The 21816-nt window shown below is 35.7% G+C and overlaps 1 protein-coding gene across 3 annotated transcripts in view; it reads right to left on the bottom strand.

Moving 5' to 3' along the window:
- The window catches only part of tmod (tropomodulin), a 254205-nt gene that overhangs the window by 99102 nt on the left and 133287 nt on the right, over nt 1–21816 (bottom strand). The gene's annotated exons all lie outside the window — the stretch shown is intronic.

Raw genomic sequence — 21816 nt, 5'->3', positions numbered from 1 at the left:
CCTGGTGGACTTAGACCGATTCTCCTAAGACAATGAGGATTAAGGAGGATCCCGATCGCGAATATAAACGCAATGGGCTTGTGGAACTTCCCTATCGTTCGCCTGCTCCAATTGTACACCAAGAATACTGCTAAGTTTGTCCCAATCCCTTAGGTAATTAGTAGCCTAGATACACCTGTTTGACCCCACCGACGAATCAATTTCGGTTACTCAAGCAGGTATGAAGTTTCGTCGCCACCATTGGGATAAAAATCTTTGAATCTTTTGAACATTGGACAAAAGATTTCTAGTTTAAGATATTTTTCTAATTTCCAGATATTTCTTGATTTCTTTGTTATCACGATAACAGATTGGAAATGTTGTTATTGGGAATAATTTTAACGTAGTACTTGCCAAAAGTCGTAGAATTTCGCGTGTTTATGTCGTAACAAATTCAAAAGTTCTAATATGTATCGAGGGACGGGATAATCCTAGAATTTCACATGAAAACGTTCCATACGAATGATTTCTATGAGCAGGTTTGCTCATAGAACGTTCTAAAACAAAAATAGATAATCCGCGGGTGTGATCGAACGGTGACCATCGATCATGCGATATTCCACACTCGATTGAACACTCGTGGCAACACTACGCAGCCTTTTCGAACACGATACTCTGTGTATTGGTCATAAAGCATTCGCGTGTGACGTTAATTTAACTTAATACGTTAAATTCTACGAGGCAATTTTTGGGGATTCAATAGATGTGAAAATGATCGACACGTTTCATCCCGATAGATCTTCTGTCGCGAACGTTAAAACGTCGTAAAAATGGAAAAAGGCACTCGTGTGGGATCGCGTTGAAATTATCGAGCGGCTCGCGATTCCGCGAGAATTACGGTTCGAAACTTTATATCGCGTGAGAATAAAGCGGACCACGTGGACGGTTTAATGAAACGTTTTATCGAGTTTAACTTTAGCTTTCTCTTTGCTCCAATGCTGGGAGATTAGTCTTTTCGTGGCCTTGTGAAATCTAATTTTTTAATAGAATTTCCACTTTTACGCGAGCTTTCGATGGTATCAACAGATGATGAAGGAAAGTTTCTATAGATTAAATATTTTCTACGCTTCCTTCTCTTCTCTTTTCTTTTTTTCTTTTCCTAACGAATATGGAGAGGATTAATGTAATTTATTAAAAACTCTTCGTAATGTTCTTTTTTTTTTTTTTTAATTCATTTAACACGAGTTTTTAATTTTAATTTTCAATTTTTCTAAATTTTTGAAATGAAGAATTTTAAGAAAGATCGAGGTGGAAAAAACTTTTGAAATTCCGTGTGTTAAAACGATCTGGATACCGTATAACAAGTTTAATATTATCAAATTACTTTCTCGAAATTGTTACAGAACCGTAAAAATGCATTAGCAGGCAAAAAGCATCGAACTTTTCAATCGAATCGAAAAATCAAAGGAAAATTTCTCTATGAAACGTGAATGGAGATTATCGCTTTTTTAAAATATCATTACATCTATTGGACAGAAAATTTTCTATTTTATTATATATTTAAATGATATCAAAGAAAAAAGAAAAATACCCGGATTAAAGCGAAATGCATTCAATTTCCATAAAATTTGTGCGGTAATCTTGTCAACTAGCTCCACCAATTTAAGCAACTCACTTATACCAATCATTTATATCAATCATCCCCGATGATAATTTTCAAAATTATCCCTTTAAAATACAGTATTTATATCACACCGATTTTCACTTCAAACTCTACACTCTCCTAACTATTCTACATTCAAATACTTAAACCAAGCTGTTTAAACCAAAACAAACAAGAGACGAATAATATTATTATTCAAAAAAAGAAACATAAATTTTACAGAACAATTCAACCATCATACCACTTATCATAATTATCCCTTTAAAATACCTATCATAATTATCATAATTATCTTAATTATCATAATTATCCCTTTAAAATACAGTATTTTATATCACACCAATTTTCACTTCAAACGTTCTCACTACATTACTCGCGTATTCTATATTAAAATACTTAAACCAAGCTATTTAAACCGAAACAAACAAGACACGAAGAACAATTCAACCACGTAGGTCTCATCATCTCGGAAAATATTCATTTCTCCGAACATTTCACTTTGCCAAAAATGTTCGTTAACATAAGGAATTGAGACATCCCTCTGCAAATTGTTCGAGGCAGACTCGTCGCCGAGCGTCGGTTTTCGCATCACGACGGGGAATCCGGGGAATGCAAGGACATCGCCGCTACGCTTCTCGACGCCCTCGATTTTCAGAAGCGAAAGACCTGGTACTTGGTCGAGAAAAGGTGAGAAGATACGGCTTGACACACTTTAACCACGTTTCTGCGGCGGGAACACAGCCGTCACACAGCCGGAAGCCCCCTTGGGGAGCTTGGCGTGCAAGATGCGGGGAGTCCAAGTTTGCCAGCGTCTACTTCCTTCGTAAGGAAGAACGCGGCTGGACCCGGTGCGGGGTTCTCTACGTTGAGAAACGTATTTGTAAACGTACATCCTACCCACGAGGCTGCTCGAGCAGCCTCCTCGTCGTCGTGTCGCACTAAATCCCTGTGCATTAATATTAATGCGTCTTCGGCATGTACGACATACTCGTGCCCTCCTCTCAGCTGGTTCTCCGCGTCGCAGAAAGCACGAGAGTTCGACAGAGTTTACGGCGGCACCAACCCGGTGAACACGAACCTCCTCGCAATATCTGTTCTCCGTCTCTCCGTTTTCCCTTTCTGCGCCAGTGTTTCTTGTGTCACTCTCCCCTCCCCTCCCCTCCCCTCCCTCGTTCGGGTAAAACGAGGCCATTCTTTTTAATTACGGCTTTTTTTTTTTTTTCGATGTTGTGGGAAGATAGGAAGATTCGAAGGGATAATTATCGTGGAAAGAAAGATTGCAATCTGAATCTCTTCAGATTTATCTTTGATTCATAATTTTGTTCGATCGAGATGAATTTTAGGAAGGATATTCGTAAAAATTTTTATAGAAATCGTGGTAAAGTTATTGCGATATCTCTTTCATTTTTGTATCGCGATTATTTACAACAAAATTCTTTACGTTTATTTTCTTTTTTTTTTTTTATATATATATTTCATTGTTTTGATATTTTTATAGTATTATACGTTATATACACTCTCGAAAAGAGAAACAAATTGAATATTCGAAAAATGTAGAATATATTAATTTAGTTGGAAAGAAAGAATAATCGATCGCAAATGATAGATCATCCTGTATCTCGTTTCAATCGACGAGAAAGAGAGAGAGAGAGAGAGAGATTCGGTGAAATATAAAAAAGGCTATTGTCGAATCAAACGAGAGTGGAAACTGATCTGTGATAGTAAAATCCTGCGAGGCAGAGAAAATATGACGGATGCGTTAGTTTTTGGAGGCAGAACAGTTAAACTGGTTGAACGAACGAATGGATAGAATCAATGAACGTGCAGGTAATTCATTTTTATAAACTTCTCTCCCCATACCATTCAGATTAATATTTTAATCTCGTTGAAGATTCCTTTTCACATTTTTCTCGCTAACGCTAAGAAATACTTTTACTGCGTGAATGTTCATTTACAATCTTACAAATCTTCAACCACGCAAAATACTCGTATTTTTCAACCCATAAAATGACGATATTTCTCAATGTTTCTCCCTATATATATACATGTTCCCGATGGAACATGAATTTTCATAATCCCAGACACGATACTCCCTTGAAAATAATGATGCGAAAGCCAACTCGACGTCCATTTCAAAAATCTTGTTTTGGAAATATCTCGAACTCTTGACCATTTCGATTCGTCACAATAATTTAACCCTTTCTCTGCCGTATGTGCACACTGCTCGAGAAAGATAGTTAGCAGCCGCGTTTAGGACAGGAACGAAATATCGACGCCACATTTCCAGAGAAAGATAACTTCCAATAACTTCCAATCGCTCGTCATACCGTACGATATCTCGTGCAAAGCGACTATAATATTAGTAACGAAAGGGTTAAAAGAAATTAGATAATAATGTCCACTTTGAAAATTCCATCTGGCATCGAACACTCCCCACCTTGACTCGATATATCAAGGATCCAACGTATCGCCATGTTGTAGCGGCTGTCGTGCGAAAGAGGGACGCCATCCACTAGCACGTTATTAAGAGGGCTAACCGTATTCAGTTGGCGAAGCGTGATTACACGCACGGCCCACATATGCCGGCAGGTGTATAGGCATATGTGGGGTAACGACACGATGCTCGACGACGGCTCAGCTTCCTTCACGATGCCTCGTTTGCCACGCGAGCCGAACTGCCACGCGGAAACAGAATCCTCCACAGAGGAGGCAACAAGATGTTATCACAATTGCACAGGCGGAAACAAGCAACGCTGTAAGCCGCGTAAGGAATGTTCGGATTAGTCGAGACTCGAGTTAAGCCCGCCATCGTTTTCTCAAATGCCTGGAACGTTGGAAACGGGACCCGACATTCGGAGTAATACGCGTATCGCCCCCTGCGAATTAATATATCGGACGCAACGTCTCGTCAAATTAACGTGCACGACGAGCGTGTAAAGATTGCCTGTCGTGAGGCTCGCTGCAATGTTGGCGCATGCGGCAATGTCGACAGCAAGTAGACGTATGCTAGTGGCGTACACACGGGTTTCATAAGGATGCAAAGGCATTGAAGAAATTTGATGTAGGAGGGATGAAGAGGTGAGGTTCTATTACGTGGATTATCATCAAAGTGAGGATGGTGAAATAATGTTTCTTGCGTCGTGGCGGTGTTTGGTTCGTTGAGGCAGGCTCGAGGAGGGGTGCGGTTTTTGGACGAAGTATGTTGTTTTAAAGTGGATGCGAGGGAAGGTGTTTTTTGATTGAGGAAGTTAAGATGTTTGCTTTTATTTTTTTACTCGATATTTATTATTAATTGAATAAAAATTTGTATAGTTTCAGCGAGTCTAGTTGGGAAATTATTTTTGTCGAAGAAAGAAATTTTTTATTGAACTTTGAAATATTAAAGTTTTCGATAAAAAAAAAAAAAAATACAGGGAATTGAAGAATACATTCAAGAGTGGAATGATCTTGTTGCGTTGAATTTGTAAATTTTTCTTTGAAGAAGAAAAAAGGTTGTATAAACGAAACGAAGATTAGGATAATTTTTGAAATTCGTCACTGAGAACTTTGAGAAATTTCAATTTTAAGAATAAAACTTTTTATACGACGCGTTACATGATAAGAAAACCTTAGAAATATTATCGTACTTGTATGCAAGTAAATTTAAGGCTGTTGAGCATGCAATTTCATCATATCAAATAACCACATTTATAATTACGAAAATTGAAGGAAACCTTGTTAGTTTGATACATTGCAATATATATATATTTAGTTTAAAACTTGTTATCTCATTGTCATAATTAATTTGATGCAACGCACGTATAATATAATTAAATATTAATTGCTAATTATACAAAGAAGTTTTATTATTCTAATATCGTTGTCATCACTGAACCGAATCTTTTATTTAACTTATTTCCAATTTAGAATAAAAAATCTTCACCAGGTTATTGAAATATCCCTTCTTCTTGTAATATTTGAAATGATTTATCAAACACATATTGTATTTTATGAAGGGAATAATTGGAAGTTGAAGTAATATCTTAGAATTTATTTCTCCATCAATTTCCAACCGCGTAAAGTAAAGAGAATCGATAGTGCTAAATTTAAAAAGGAATGAATCAATTATTCAGATATACACACGGAATACGTAATAATAGAATTAATATAATCGGAATCAGCGTACAAACGTGAAAAAAATGTGAAAGAGGATATTTGATGAATAAATCAAACAAGGATTATTATAGAAAAATAAAATATTATCATCTTCGAATCAATCGTCCATTCTACTTTAACCGAAATTACGAAAAAGAAGAAAGGAAGAATATAAATTTTTATCCCTCAAAAAACTACCCCAATTCCGTCTCCGAATTTCCGGATGAAAAATATGGAGAACAGAAAAGAGGCGAACACGAGAATCGAAATGGTCGAACATTATTTGTCCCGTAACCAATCATCCTCGCGTGACTTCATCCCCGCAGTCTTGAGCAACGTAATCGTATTAAGGAATCTTGGCGCGGAGTGATGCTGCAACCGCGTAATACTGCAAGCTAATTTTCCGCTTGTAAAATAACCGGGCTCCGGGTATCGTAATTAATAACCCGTAAGATGATTTACGGACTTTGCGTTTAATAAACCGCGCGTTACATCGTGGAGCACGCTTATTTTATAGAGGTGGGTGGCTCGAAACTTTTTCGCGAGAATGCGAACGTCGTACATCATCGAGCGTTCGTACGCGTTCCTCCCTTTTTCGAGCCTTCTTCTTCTTCTTCTTCTTCTTCTTCTTCCAGAGAGTGGCGGTTTTTCGAAAATCGGTGCTCGTTCAATCGGTTTATTTTTAAATGCGTTATTCCGGAAATAACGATCAACTTTTCATGCGTCGAATTCGTTTCATATTTGAGGAGTGGAAAATGGAAAGGGTTGTATACGTATATTGAAAATGAAATCATTTTATATGATATTAATTAATCGTTTTTCAATAATCGAGGTGCGTTTAAAAATTGCTTGGTTTATCTTTCAATAGAAGAATTTCTAAATTCGAATAAAAAGTGCACGTTTCGAGTGTAATCTTCACCGTCGAGAGGACAAATTTAAACTCTCGATCGTGAATCTAGCCCCGCCGGATTAATTAATCAGCCCAATTTCTTACAATCCCTTCAATTCCAAGGCTGCGCGAGGTGAGAAAGCATAAAAGCCGGAATATGGAATTTTCCCGCACGAGAGATTTTCCGGCGTTTGTAAGAGGCCGAGCCGAGACGAGCGTTGAAATTAATTGGCTTTGACTCGGGTTATTAATTAACCCATCCCCGCGATGGCCAATTGTACTCGATGTGTCATAACCCAGAAATGGGAGTGGAGCAAACCGCGAGCAAACTTTCACGAGGATCGATATCTCGTAGCGCGGTGGTGTCGCGAATTACGCTTCCCTCGTAAATCAATATCCGCCGTTGGAAACTTGGCGAATGTTTCGTTAAAGAATACTGCTTGTATTAAACGCTTGTAATCTCACTGGTCGCAATTGTTAATCATTCGAAGGATAGGGTAATTCGACAAACCGGCTCGCAGGGCGCGAGGAAAATTAATTTTTAAAGTTCACGCGGGATTTATAAGTTTCGCCAATTCGCAAAAGTTGGATGAGATTCGAGGTTGAAGTCGAAATTAGATTTAGGGAGGAGGGGAGGTCCTTCGAAGGGTGTGTGACATCACGAGTGAATAACTTCTTCGCATCTATTCGGGAGTGGGATACTTTATACTTGTAATTTAATTCAATTAAATATTTATCGGAGCGTTATCGATCGAATATTCAGTGTAGAATGGTTTCTCGTTTTAAATTTTCCTTTTTGTTCTTTTTCAACCTCGTTTTTTCCCCCACACAATTTTATTAGTTTGTATTTCTCTCGATATAAATGATCGTAGGTTTTCAATTCCACGATAAATAACGATGTATCCTTGATCGGGTTCCGTTAGATTAAAATCTTATTAAATATAATAATCATATAATTCCTTTCTTAATATATTGTCAGCGATATTTTTAAAGAAAAATTGATTCCAAACTCGGAGAAAGTACAATTATTCCGCTTAAAATAAATACAAATAAAACATATAAAGATAGGAAACCACCCGTTCGAAGCCTTTTATCACCGCGATGGAATTGGTTGAAAAATACTCTGCGAAATCAGGGTATTTTTACAAGTAAACGAGAATAGTAAAAAGCATATATATCTGAAAAAAAAAGAAGAAACGGTCAAATTGAGTTAGACGAACGTTGGAGTCCCCGTTTTTCTTATTATAAGACGACACGGGGATTGGGAACAGGGTTACAGGTTTGAAAGGGGGTTAGCGTTTGACAAATGCGTGAATCGCGTGCGGCGCCCGCGTAAATCGAAACCTCGATGCAAGAAAGGGCGCAAGTGGCGCGGAAATCGCGTATCACGGGCAAAACTCTGCACTACAGTTTAACAACCGCCGAGGCGGTGGCCCATTCTCATTCCGCCACGATTCTTTACCGTGCGATTAAGCCGTCCGTTTCTTTTTGCCGACAGTTCCCTTACCCGCGACATCGGGCGAATTTTTCTTTTGTTACGCCGCCGTAATGTATCCGGCTGTTAAGGGAACAAAAAGCAAACGAGATCCTTCATCGTATCTAAACCATTTTCGGGGGATATATATATATATATCGGATATAAATGAAACTGTCGTTTCTTTTTTTTCAATTTTTCTTCTCTGCTTTGTGATATCTTCCGTTATCATCCCGGGTAATTTTGTACAACCGTGTTCGTCTTATTTTTAATCGTGTCTATTACATCGTGGTGCTTAAGATTATCTGCATTTATAAATTGACTTACTTGGATTGTAAAATTACAAAGAAGAAAAAATGTTCGAGTTGAAGGTAGAATTAATAAAGCAGTTGGATCGAGAATGTTACAAAAATTAAAAATTGTTCACAATGAATGTGTTCAAGTTTCTGCAAATGTTTTTAAAATGTGTGATACAATGTTTACAATTACGCATTTTTTTTTAATATACGTCTATATATATATGGTGAATCGTTTATTATGCACCTCGAAAGGAAGCTCTGGGAATAGCGTAATGCATGCATAAAATAGCAAACGAAAAGTTCGCTGATTTAAATTCATTTGTCCATGCGAATGTACGAAGTCTATTGAATTTTCACATGCCACTTACGATAAAAGCGCCGATAAAAGCTTCCAATAAACTGGTTTAAGCCTTGAATCCTGATTAATTTTTTCCCTCCCCTCCGCTTCGTCGTCTCGTGATTAAGATTTATCGAATTTCACCGAGGATTCTTCTTAAGAATTATTTTTCAAATCGTTTTCACTTCGCATGCTGTTTAATTATTTTTAATCTTATTTCAATCCAAATTAAAATTAGAAAGTTAGAAACGTGTTAGAAGATTAAAAAAAAAAATAAATAAATAACAATCGTATTTCCAAAAAACATTTTCTCCAAACGATTCTAACAATAGTCTTTTCTTTTCAAAAAGGAAGAACTCCTCGTCTCTAACGTTTACGGTTCAATTATTATTATATCAATCGTCGAATCGGACGGTATAAGAGGAGAGTAAATTTGTTACTGGATATTCCCTTTCACGAGGAGGGTTGGAGTTTATACGCGTAAGAATACGCGCGTAAGTGGAAATAGTTATTGTATCCCTGAATGCCTTGCAACAATTTCAATTTGAAAGTTTCGCTTAGTTTCGAAACCAAGAAGACCGAATGTTCCCCTTCCCTCGTCGGTTGAGGGGAAACGTAAATAAATGAATTATTCAGAATACTAGGTTTGATTATGGAGGTGTAATTATTGAAACGGCGGCATTGCGCCGTATAATACACCTGTTACGCGTACTTATTAACTGAATTGCCGACTAATTTCATATTCCACTCTTATTTGAACTAACACAGTTTATCACCAGGGAACACCATCTCAATTATATCGGCCAAGTTTAGACGTTTTTTACGACCGATTCCATTTTGACGGGGGAAATTAATTTTTGTATCATTGAGACCAATTCCCCTGTGAGCATGCGAATGGGTGAGGAGTGGAACAACTCTCTTTACATTAAATTTATATCGTTACGAAATTGAACGAGTCGAAATGAAAAATTACGAGAAAAAAAAAAAAATGGACAAAGTCAGTTAATTATTCTATTCCAAATTTCAATCACACAATTACATTTTATAATAAAATTGGAATATATGAAATATTGGCAGCAGATACATACACAAAGGTACTTCTGGAGGATCGCTTTAGTTAATTATCCTATTCCACATTTAAATAAAATTCATAAAATTGTTAGAAAAGTTAAAATCTATAATTTTTATTCGCCAATTCCTATTTAAATTAGAAGAATATACAAACCGCTTAATTATCACACGATTACATTTTATAATAAAATTGGTATATATGAAATTGTCAGGTAATATAATGACAAACAGATACGTACACAGAAGTACTTCTGGAGGGATCACTTTAGTTAATTATCCTATTAATATTCCAAACTTAAATAAAATTCATAAAATTGTTAGAAAATTGTTAAAATCTATAGTTTCTATTCATCGAATTCGTATTTAGATTACAAGAATATACAAACCATTTAATTATCAAACGATATCTGAAATTGTCAGCTAATATAATGACAAGCAGATACGAACTTAGGTAGGTATTTGTGAAGGATCGCTTTCTCCTTTGTTTCAATCGTCCTGATTCGCAAGAAATTTATTGTATCGGGAACAATAGATCGTTTTAAGGTGTGGATGGTCGACTTTTCCGCGGTTTCGTGTAACGATCGCTCGTTAGCCAGGCTAATTACTCGGCTAGCGGGCGTTGGACTGTGAAAGTTCGTTAGTTAGTACTACAGGTTAGTGCCCAAAGAGGTGGCATTCATTCCATCCTTCCTCCTTCTCTCCCTCTCTCTCTTCAACTTACTTACGCCCTGCCTCTTCGTCTTTCACCACCACCTTCTATTCTGATTGCTGACTTACGAAAACCGCAGGTGTCGCACTTTACTGGACTGGAGTTCAAATAGCGGAGCGCCGAGTTCGGCTTAAATTCGTCCGGATTCGGTGGCCAACGCGCAAACGTCTCAGCACAAATTCCGGATCTTTTCCTCTGTTTACCTTGTTACCTACGATTTTTAAATTTTTTTTCTTTCCATTTTGCAAAATGGCGTTTTAGAATGAATCCTAAAGATCCTTTGGATATTATTCTCCAAGAGGGATTCTCTTTTTAATTTTATCAAGCATCTTGGATTTCTTGAGGATTTTAACAGATTAATTTTGAAGATACGTGTGTAAGAAATTTCGCGCAGACTTGTTATGATTTATTATAGCTGATGAGAGAGATCGTTCGTGGATAAGTTGCATAAAATTTTAAAATTGATTTATATAATGCATGCAATTCAATTTATTTATTTCACGTGATTTCTTAATTATACTTGAATGAAGGATCAAAGATTATTAAAAAAATAAAGATTGACTGGTTCCAAATTTCTGTGGTTATCAAGATTTATTTGTTGAAATATCAATAAGTATTCCATTTCAAAGTCCATACAACGAGGCTAGATTTCACAAGTGCAGTGGCGTAGTGCGAGGTCGAAAGAGGGTCAGAATGTATTAGGCACGCCATCTTCAAGTTTCAGTCGTCGTTTGATGCTTTTGTTCGAAGCAACAACGGCACACGTTGTGTAAATACGAATGTATAAAGAGAAAGATATGCAAGTGACGTGTAATTCATCTTCGTTTCGGATATCGTGGTGCAAAATTATATTCAATAATTTTCAATCGAATTGTCACGGTCACATTTTTTCCCAAACTAGATAAAAATAAGAACTGATCGAAAGTTTTGGAAAATTATATTGTTTATCGTTGGAACAAATGGTGAGAAATAACACGAAAAATAACGTGTTTTCCTTTTTACAAAAATTGTATCACGTCCTGATTTTTATTAAAATTTTATTTAACCTTTGTTCAATTTAAAGTACGACTACAAAAGATGCAAATCATTTCCGTATAACGTTTCTTAATATTATTTACTAAAGTAAATTTTAAATAAAAATCGAGAGAATGTAGAAGACAATTATTAAAAAAAAAAAAAGTCAAATTACCATATCGAAATCGAGCAATTCCTATAACAATTATTGATTCGCGATTTAAATTGAAAAATTGCAATTAAATCATGAACGAATAAAATTCCAATTATAAAGAGTTACATTCACCTTCCAATTATTTTTATTGGAAAACTTTCGTATCGCTGCACATATATATTTCGTTTTTTTTTTTTTTTTTTTTTTTTTTTACAATTATTAACGTCATTGGGCATCTTTCATCCCAAACTTTGAAAACGATCGATGAAAAAAATGATCGATCGATTCGCAAGCGGGAAGAGAATTTGTTTTCGTTGGAAAATTTATTACGAGGGATCGGCACGAAACAGGGCATCGAGATAATTGAACTTCGCCGTTGTTCGCAGGTTACAAACTTAAAATGTTAATTAGCGATCGAGATATAAATAATTCAACGTTGCACTCTATTGAAACGGGAATAACGATAGCCACGCCATCATTTAATTAGCAACTTTTAACGTTCACTATGGGACACGTCGTAATTGTTACCTCAAGAGAATTGGATACTGGCGAACGCTGATTTTCGTTTATCTCGTGAAGAGAGAAAGGTGGAAACACTTTTCTTCCAACTTTTTCAACTTCAACAATCATTAAGCTTGATCTGTTGAAAGCGATATCGGTTTAATTTTTCAAATTGTGGTTAAAATGTGGGTTAAAAAGAATTTTATTTGTTACAGGGAATCGAAGTAGCGGAAACAACGCTTGTTTACTTTCAATCACAGCGAAATCGAATTGCACGATTTGAATTAAATATAGCTCTGCTTTAAAGCGTTTTGTTAATCGCTCGAATGAAAATAAATAATATCACAGAGGATAAGTTGAAAAAGATTTTCAAATCCTCCTGTGAAAAGGACGGAAATTTCTTTAGGGAATATCTTTTCGATTCGTGAATTATTATTAATTCCATAGATTTTTAAATTTTTTACTCGACATCACCTGTTCTTTATACGTTCTCTGGATAAGGTGAAAAAGAATGAAATTGACGTGAACATCACGGCGAAAAATTTAATTAAAACACAAACGTGTCTAAAAATATTTAACCAAGGGGATAATTTAATTAAACAAACGAGCAATTGCATCGAGAATCCTTTCGTCTTTTTTATAAATATATTTTCATCATTTTTACGACAAAGGAAAGGACGTTTAAATGGCGTGGATACGAAGAGAAGAGAGGTTAGAATGCGATCTCTTAGAAATATTTGCAAAAATGTACACCAGCTGTACATTCGTTGAGAAAATATTCTCCTCCTCCCCGTAAATTCATTTCAACCGTCTTTGATCCTAAAGAATTGAATCGGACTTCAAATGCAGCGGCAGAAAATCCTCCCTCCTTCTTCTTTTTTCCCTCCATCTCTGTTTGTTCGCTCCATCAGCTGGATGAATTTGACAAATGTCCTTTGCAATCTGTAAAGACTGTAGAAAAGAACATCCGCCCTTTGAGACTTTTAACCAACTTGCCGGAGTGTCAGACCCTTTTCCTCTCGTTGATTCAACTCGAGATGGAGGTTTCGCGTTATAATGCGAAAGTTGTACCCGCCATCGCCTTTTTTTCGCAGTTCGAGGAATCGTGAAAACGTTTCTTCTGGATATCCACCGATTCGTTATTCTTTCCTTCAACTTTCTTTCTTCGAACGATCGTTTTCTTGTTTTTTTTTTCCTTTCTCGAAAATTTAAATATTGGCTATTCTATCTATTGATATTTTTGCCCTTAATTATATAAACTTTCGTTCCAAAATTTCCAAGATTTTAACATGTTGAATAATAATAGATAAGAATAGATAATCTCGTAAAATTTAAACGATCGTGTAATTTTCTTTATAAATCGTATTTATAAGATATTAAGATTTTCAAAGAATTGATCAAGACTTCAAGATTTTAATTATTTGAGATAGATTTCTAAAATAGGAAAACGATTAAAAATTTTCTTGTATCTATGTACAATTTATTGTACATCATAGCATTAAATGGAGGGTGGTTGTTAAATAAATGAGTCAAGAAGTTTGAATAATCAATATAGGACGAAAAGAATAACGATAAATTTAATATGTAGATTCGATCGACGCTCCCTCTTTTTTTTTTTTTTTTTTTTGAATATTTATTCTTATTAAATTAATTGGAAAAATAATTAACACGCGATTCATTATTGTATCATCGATCGATATGACAAAACGAATATTTAATGAACAAAATTCAATTAAATCGGCTTAAGTTTTAAATTAAATTTTAAAATTAATCGATAACTATAACAAGTATGTAATATAATAGTGCTAAATTAGTAATGAACGAATTGTCCAACATTTGCAAGTTCAAATTTCAAATGAAATCGAATATCGTTTAATAAAATCTTTAAAATCTTTGTTGTTAACGGTATTATTATTTATACAAGATGTTTGCAATTATATATCTTTTAGAAGATAATATTGCATTCCTTTTAAATATCTCGGGTAATTTTTATGAGTCGAATAAGGAAATTTATTTTATCGCGAAATTCTTTCATGAAGATGGAAAAAAATCTATGGGAGCATACTTTAAGGGATCTTGCAAGCATTCTTGTGCCATTTTATTAATATCCGCAAGGTGAAAAACGGAAAGGCGAGGGAAAACTTGCGGTCTTTAACTCGCGCAAGTTGTTAACGCTAAAATTGGGGAATTTGGGGAAGAATTTTCAACGGAACTCGTGGAATTTTGAAATAAGGGGCGTGAGACCGTATTGCTTTATCCAGACACTCGTTTCATCGTTCAACTTCATAACAGAAAACGCGGTTAAACTCGGGGCAAAACATTCATAAGATGATAATGATTCACGTGATTCTTCCCCTCCGTTATTTTCCTGGAAAACAAACGAAAAACGATTCTCTTTCGTTTTCACTCACCAGTCCATTTTTATTCATCTCGCACACACTTTTTTTTTTTTTTTTTTTAATTCGAACAATAATTTTCCACTGTGTGTGAAACAGTTTTACTCTCGTTACTTTTACCAAAACTCTTCCAAACAATTTAAAAATCGAAACAAAGTAATAATCATTCAAGAATAAATAATTTAATCAATGAAAATTAACTCGTCACGCGAAAAAGCATAAAGCGACTGTATAAAGTAACGCAATTAACTTTAATCCGTGGTTTTTTTTCGTGTCAATTTCTCTTTTTTTTTTTTTTTTTTTTTGTTAAAGCATCGATTACTCGACACACGATCCGGTCGATCACCGCAAACTCAACCGAGAATTTATAGGGTATTATGTTGTACAGGGTTGGACACGATTTTCGCAATATTCCGCGATACGATAAATCACGGCCAAGATGAAATTGACGCTAAGTGATCGTCGTTGATCAATACCGGTGTTCTCCTCTTTCCCTGGGATTTTTCTCCCTTAAGGGGCCCCGTGTCGAGTGGCTGTCGCGGGATCGATGGAGGACGATTTATATTCCCGGCCGGTGATGTACGTTAAACAAAAGAGGATATCGAAACAGGCTTCCTCCTTACGCTCGGTTATTTGCCTCGTTCCGAGTTAAAAGGATATCCTGGTCGGTGTCAGGCCAAATGGACAAACTGCGAATTTTAATGCGATCGAAAGAGCTTATTTTTTTTTTTTTAACATTTCGTCTCGCGATGCTTTATCCAACGAATCCTTTGGAATTCCAAACTCGAATTTTCGAATCTGTAAATTTTATTTCTTCCTTCGATCTTTTCCCCTTATTTTCCCAAAGGATAATTATCGAAACGGATCTACTCGTCTAAAGAAACAGTAACTGATTATCCTGAACTCCCCCAAGTGGGATTCATTGGATAATGATAATTGCCAGAATCGTCGAATCGTTTCCAAGAGCGAAATGGAGTTGTGGCACGAACCAACGATCATCGACCTTCTTCCTCGAAAGAATCAAATACCCTCTCCATACGAGAAATTATACATCGTCGAGATATCGAGGTTGATATTAAAGAGACGAGACTCGAACCAAGATTCCATCGGCGATTCATCCACGAGACCCGTTCGATTGACCCGTAATTGAATAGTCCTTAGCCTTTCCCCCTTGCAGGATACGTTTGGGTGTCGATGAAGGAAATGGACAAGAAAACCAATTCCTTCTTCTTCGAGCTTGCGTTGGGAGGAACGTTAGCGAAGAATGGAGGGAAACGCCCAACGCCGGCCTCGAATTCCTTTCTTTCTAAAAGGATTCTGAAAATAACGGGGAAGAAAATGAGCAAAACGAACGATTGCTCGCCCCCTTTCCTCCGATTCTCTCTTTCGTGATGTGTTTACGTGTGAAGGGGGAGGGAATCGTTGCCTTCCTTTGAAAAAGAAGAGAGAGAGATCGAATCGATTGGTCAACGAAAGATTATTTCGAGGATCGAAATCGAGGATGGATGTTCACTTTTTGATGGGTAAATTAGGTATATTATATTGGTATAGATTACAGTTAATAAAGTAATTTAATGGTTTGAACACGTTTAATAACGAGGAAGGAATGATTTCTTCTTTTAATTCTAATATTGGTTAAATATTTTTGTTAATAATGATTTAGTAATAAGATTTTTTTTAATTTTAATTGTAATTAAAAATATATATATCTATATTGACGTATCAAATCATCGTAAAAGTTGTGAAATGATTGGAGAAACCGTGATGGAAAATCGTATATTTCCACCTCACTGGTCCCAGCAACGATTACAACGTTGACCTTTTATATAAAGACAGATCGCAGTAAGAGGTCATTCCCTTGTGAACTTTCGCGAGAGATAGATCGAGGCTACGAAAATTCAAAGAAATATTAACGAATAATTCTTAATTATTCGTTCGCAATACTAAAAGCAATGCATTTTATTTTTCAATTATTTTATTATTAACAATTCTTTAATCGTCATCAAATGTCGCGTTTATTTTTGCAAAAGTCAAATTTTTGCGATCAATAAACTTAAATAAATAAGGAAAAACTTCGTTAGAATAACAACTACGCTCAATTTTACTTATTTCATATTTTCAAATCATATATATATTTTTTATCGAAATGCCACGAATGCCACGAAAAGATAATCGAACTCCCATCCACGATAAATCCACTCAAAAATGCCGACAAACCCCTAATGTATTCGACGAGGATACAACGAAAAATCAAACGCGGTGATAACTTTAATATCACGAGAGGATCGAGTTCATATTTTTGGTCTAACTACGCCCCGATTTCCCCTGACGTTTTTTCCGTCAAAGCAACGATCCGTGTATACACCGCCAACCCACGATTATACCGGCAAATACATCACGAAAATGATTTTTCTCGGCCATTCTCCGTGACATATCGTTGGGATCACGTTATCGAACGAGTTATCGAACCTCATCTCGTTCCAAGAGTACGAAGGAAACGAGATATTTAGACTTGTAAAAATGTAGAATGAGTTTGATAAAATGAACATTTCTTACCTTCTTTTCCCGAGTATTTGACTCTTAATCGGTTAATAGGTCGTTGCTCATGGAATATATTTTATTTCGTAAGTTTTGAATTTTTCCAAGTAATAATTATTATTACGATAAGAAAGATTTATTATATCGTAATAGAAAATAATCGAGGTTGTGTAATTGATGTTTTTGATTATCGTCGAATTCTCGTTCGAAGATTATTGATCAACAAATTGGAAAAAAGGAATCCAAAAATGTATGTCATTTCGTAATTTGTTGATATAAGATTTATCTCTATAAATTAATTTTCAGGCTAAAATTTTGAAAAGTCAATAATCATTCTGAAATTTGCAATATGAATTGTTAACTTATTTTATTTTTTTTTTTTCTATCTCGTGATCTCTATCAGAAAATTCTATGAATAATCTAATTTAAAGGGATTTTCACTCGTATAAATGGGACGAGAAAGGATAATTTGTGCGTCGGTAAACAATAATTAGAATTACGCAAGGTTCAATTATTCAATTATACTTTGTCTTTCAGCAACGAGATTGGACAATAATCGTTATTTACTAAGCAAGCCACGAAACTGCTAAGACTCAAATAGTTTACTATCGTAATGCTACGAGAACTCAAGACTTTAAACAGAGATTATAGGATTGCGAGTTGGTTTCCCAAGTCCTTGCATTGCATATTTGCATTCTCTGTGCAGCAAGTTTACACGAGGTTGTATACATGCAATATTCAGGAAACCTTTCGAAAAACTGCGTTAAAAAAAAAAAGAAAGAAAAGAAACCTTTGGTATTGCTGTATTTTTTGAAGTAATCATTATTACGCAAGAGAAATATATAATATAATCCTCCTCCGTTAAGAAATTTAATTTAAACGATGTATAACGAGTTTTAATCTTCTTTCACTTTGGAAAAATAGTTTGTGAAATGCATTTAACCTCATTTTATATTAAGGTGTGATAATATGAATATTGTATTTTATATATAATGTTATAAATATTATATGAATAACGTTACGCTTTCAGAATTATTCTTGAATATATATAAAAAGGATTATGTAAAAATATTTCACATATTCAATATAATATGATTATATTGAAATTATTTCCATCGATATCCATTAGAATAAAAGAAGAAGAATTATTCAATCACAGAATCAATCATATCTAAAAATCATTTCTAAAAGTAATACCTTCATTCTAAACCTGTCCCTAGAAACAATAATCGAACGAATGTCTAGAGAAACAACAATTTTTATCAAATTTCATAAAATTTACAGAAGAATATATACAAGAGCTCGTCGACTGGAAACGCAAAATAAAAATTCCTCATTCTTCTCCTTGTCCTTCATCATCCTCAAACTTACTGAAAACTTTATCGAAGCACTGTTCGATTCTATCGTGGGGAATATCTGAGAAAAAATGTCCACTGATAGCTGAAGAAAGTGGACGCTCTTAGAATGATCGCGATCACACTGAGAAATACCCGCGAATCGCGTTATCTGGGCGAACAAATGCGACCAATTATCCCAGGTGCATTCCCGTCGTGTGTAATTTTCAACGATAAGGAAATGTTGCGATTACAAGGGACGAGCGAAATAAATAGAGATAAAGTGGCGGATGGGAGAAGGGAAGGAATAAAAAAAAAAAACGAACGTACGATCCTCCCGTTGTTGTTGCAGTGGCGGACAGTTAGATGCGCCGCGCGATACTCGGCGTATAAACGATTTATCATGCTTTTCCCTACTTTATTCAAACTGCATTTAGACACGCGCTGTTTCATTTTGTATCGCGCCGTCTCTCCCCGCAGTCGGGAAACGGTTCGAGATCGCAAATGACTCGGTGATGAAGAGAAGTGCTAACAAACAGACAGACTCTAATTTCCCTCCTCTAATCGAGATGGAGATGCGAGGCTCCATTTTTTATCGGGGCTTAACTAACGTCCAGCGGAGGAATTTCAAAGGAAGCGAAGAACTCCTCTTTTTTACTTGGTCCGCGCAGTGCACGACTCTTTCGTTTTGTTTAATAAGTTTGTTTGATTGTAATTTTTTTTTTTTCTTTTTCTCAGGGCAACGATCATTCTTTTATAATGTTTGCGAAACGAGCTTCTTTCTAGACCATCTTCGTCTCTAGATCATCGATTGTTTGGATAAGTATTTGAACGTATCTTTTGGAAAAAAGATATGACTATGAATGGTGAGAATTTTTAAAGGATGCTTTTATAACAGACGTTGAAGGTATTTCGAACGAAGAAATTTTAAGTACAATTTTTCTCGAATCGAATTGATTTTTTTTGTTTCTTCTACCAAATAAAGATATACGTGTTGATTTTCATCCCTATCATCCCTACGCATATATTTAGACAGTATAATAGAAACCATATATATATGTACACGCGATTTTTAGAACAAATATTTGATCGATACAGGCGATTTACAGGTAGACTGACCAGTGAAAACGAATATTAAAAAGAAAAATATATTTCAACCACAAGAATATCAACTATAAAAAAACAAAGAGTCGCGTAATTTTTCGTTTTCAAAAATAAAAAATCGCACGCACAATATGTCGTGGTACACACGTGCATTGCAGATCACGTTCACCTGCAAGCAATTACATTAAGATTAATAATTTATCAAGTACATTATGATATCGTTTAGAGTTCGATTAACCGCGATTAAATAAGCCCCCGGCTGATTTAAATCGTGCGGGGGTATCGTCGTGGATCTTCAATTCTAGCCTCGATAAACAACAATTTCGATTTCACATTTCATTTGAACGCGCCACCTGATCCGTTAATAACGAAATATCGTCCGGATTCGGGGAGGAATGAATTTTAACGCAATTTCCAAGTGAAATTTGATTTTTCACGCGCGAGACTTGCACGAGACTCACCCGAAATTCATACCGCGTCCCATCCATCGATCGTCCATCCGTTCTCCCACTTTTCTCTTCGCGAAAACACCGACTTATATACGAGCCGAGTTATCGATCGAAACGAAAAGTGTATCCACGCACGAAATGGAAAAATCTTTTGCGACCGTCGATTTCGAGAATCGTTCTTTAATATTTAGGGGGTATGAATGAATGGTTGAGAATGGATCTTTATTATGTCGTGTTGATTGTCATCTTGGAGGGATAAGGAAATTGCGCTTATTAAGAAAAAAATATCGATGAATCGATCGACTCGAGTTGAGAAAAGAAAAAGTTCGAAAGGCGCTCTCCAACATCGTTCGATCTTCGGCTTTAATCTTTTCATCCCCCCTTTCGAAACCCGTGGAAAGTTGCCGCGTTTGTAGAGAGCGTGTAATCAAGTATTAAAAAAAAAAAAAATCTATTTTCTTTATACTCCGTATTAAAACGGATTCTAATAATTTGATATTAAAATTTACAATGCATTCTAATCAATGCAATTTTTCTTAATCGAGATAAATATTTGGTATCGAATGTTAATACGCTTTTCCCTTTTTTTTTTTTTTTTTTTTACAACTATATCGTTTTTTATGTTTCTGAATGTTTCGAAAATGATAGAACATTGGTCTGTTCACGATTTTTTTTCTGTATGATTTTTATCACGTTCGTTTCCAGACAACGGAAGATTCATCGTATAAAACGTAGATTCTTCTAATAATACACGACGACATTTATTGCATCGGTTGCATGATGTGCAAAGCCGTTTACCTTGTATCACCTCGTCGATGTCGAAGTTACGAGGACGGTTAATTTTCATCTCGTGCGGCTGTTCGTAGAAGTTTTAACGAGAAAATGGAAGCTTCGGGATTCGAAGGTCCGTCGATTTCGAATTAACTTTCAAATTACTTGTTAACGAATGGACAAACTTGAGATTAAAAATGAGCAACTCGTTGGATTTGGTACGTCATTGTCTGTGAATTAGATTGTTGAGCTTAAAAAAAGGATCTTATCTTTGCGAAATAATTAAAATCCGAATAAATACACGAACCTCTTCGTTTAAGGAACTGAAATTAAAGTTTCTCTATTTCTCGAAGGTTTATTTCCAATAAATTCTTCTAAATTGTTAATTGAATTTTTCGAACGTTTTAATAATTTTAATGTATTTAATTCTTTGAAATCAGAATCATAAGGAATAATTCATAATATATCAATATAATAATCAGATTAAAAAATAACATTATTTTTCTATCGAATATCATGTATCTTTTGAAACGACACATGTCACGTTATAATCACATTAACAATCAATTTCAACGGAAATAATCGACCAATTTGGACAGTTTCAATCGGGTTTGCTTGCGAGTGTCCGACAGAGGGAGGGAGAAAATTCGAAAAGCTCGGCTGCTGACGCGAGACGACGTGAAAAAGACGTAGGTGGAGGGCAGAGGAGCGATGATCCTCGCTCCTTTTCATCATCCAGGGGCTTTGGTGTCGTTCCTTTTCGACAAAGGGCAGGTAATTTTTCATTGCTAGTGGCGACGTCGCGGTATGTGCGGTATTACGTGCTACGAAGTCTGCTCGGGATAGAGAGGATCGGCAGAAAGGGGTGAGGATAGTTGCAGCCGATATTAAAGACATCCCCCTGCTGACAAACGAACGCGACCGTTCTCTCCTGCAATTACGACAAAGCCACTTACTAATCTCGCCGTCTGATAATCCATTATCCTCGCCCACCTTGCTC

This window comes from Apis florea, unplaced genomic scaffold, assembly GCF_048593485.1.
Source record: "Apis florea isolate Af1SG1 unplaced genomic scaffold, ASM4859348v1 contig_1615_pilon, whole genome shotgun sequence".
In the NCBI taxonomy this organism is placed as follows: Eukaryota; Metazoa; Arthropoda; class Insecta; order Hymenoptera; family Apidae; genus Apis; species Apis florea.
This window is presented reverse-complemented; position numbering and strand designations above follow the sequence as displayed.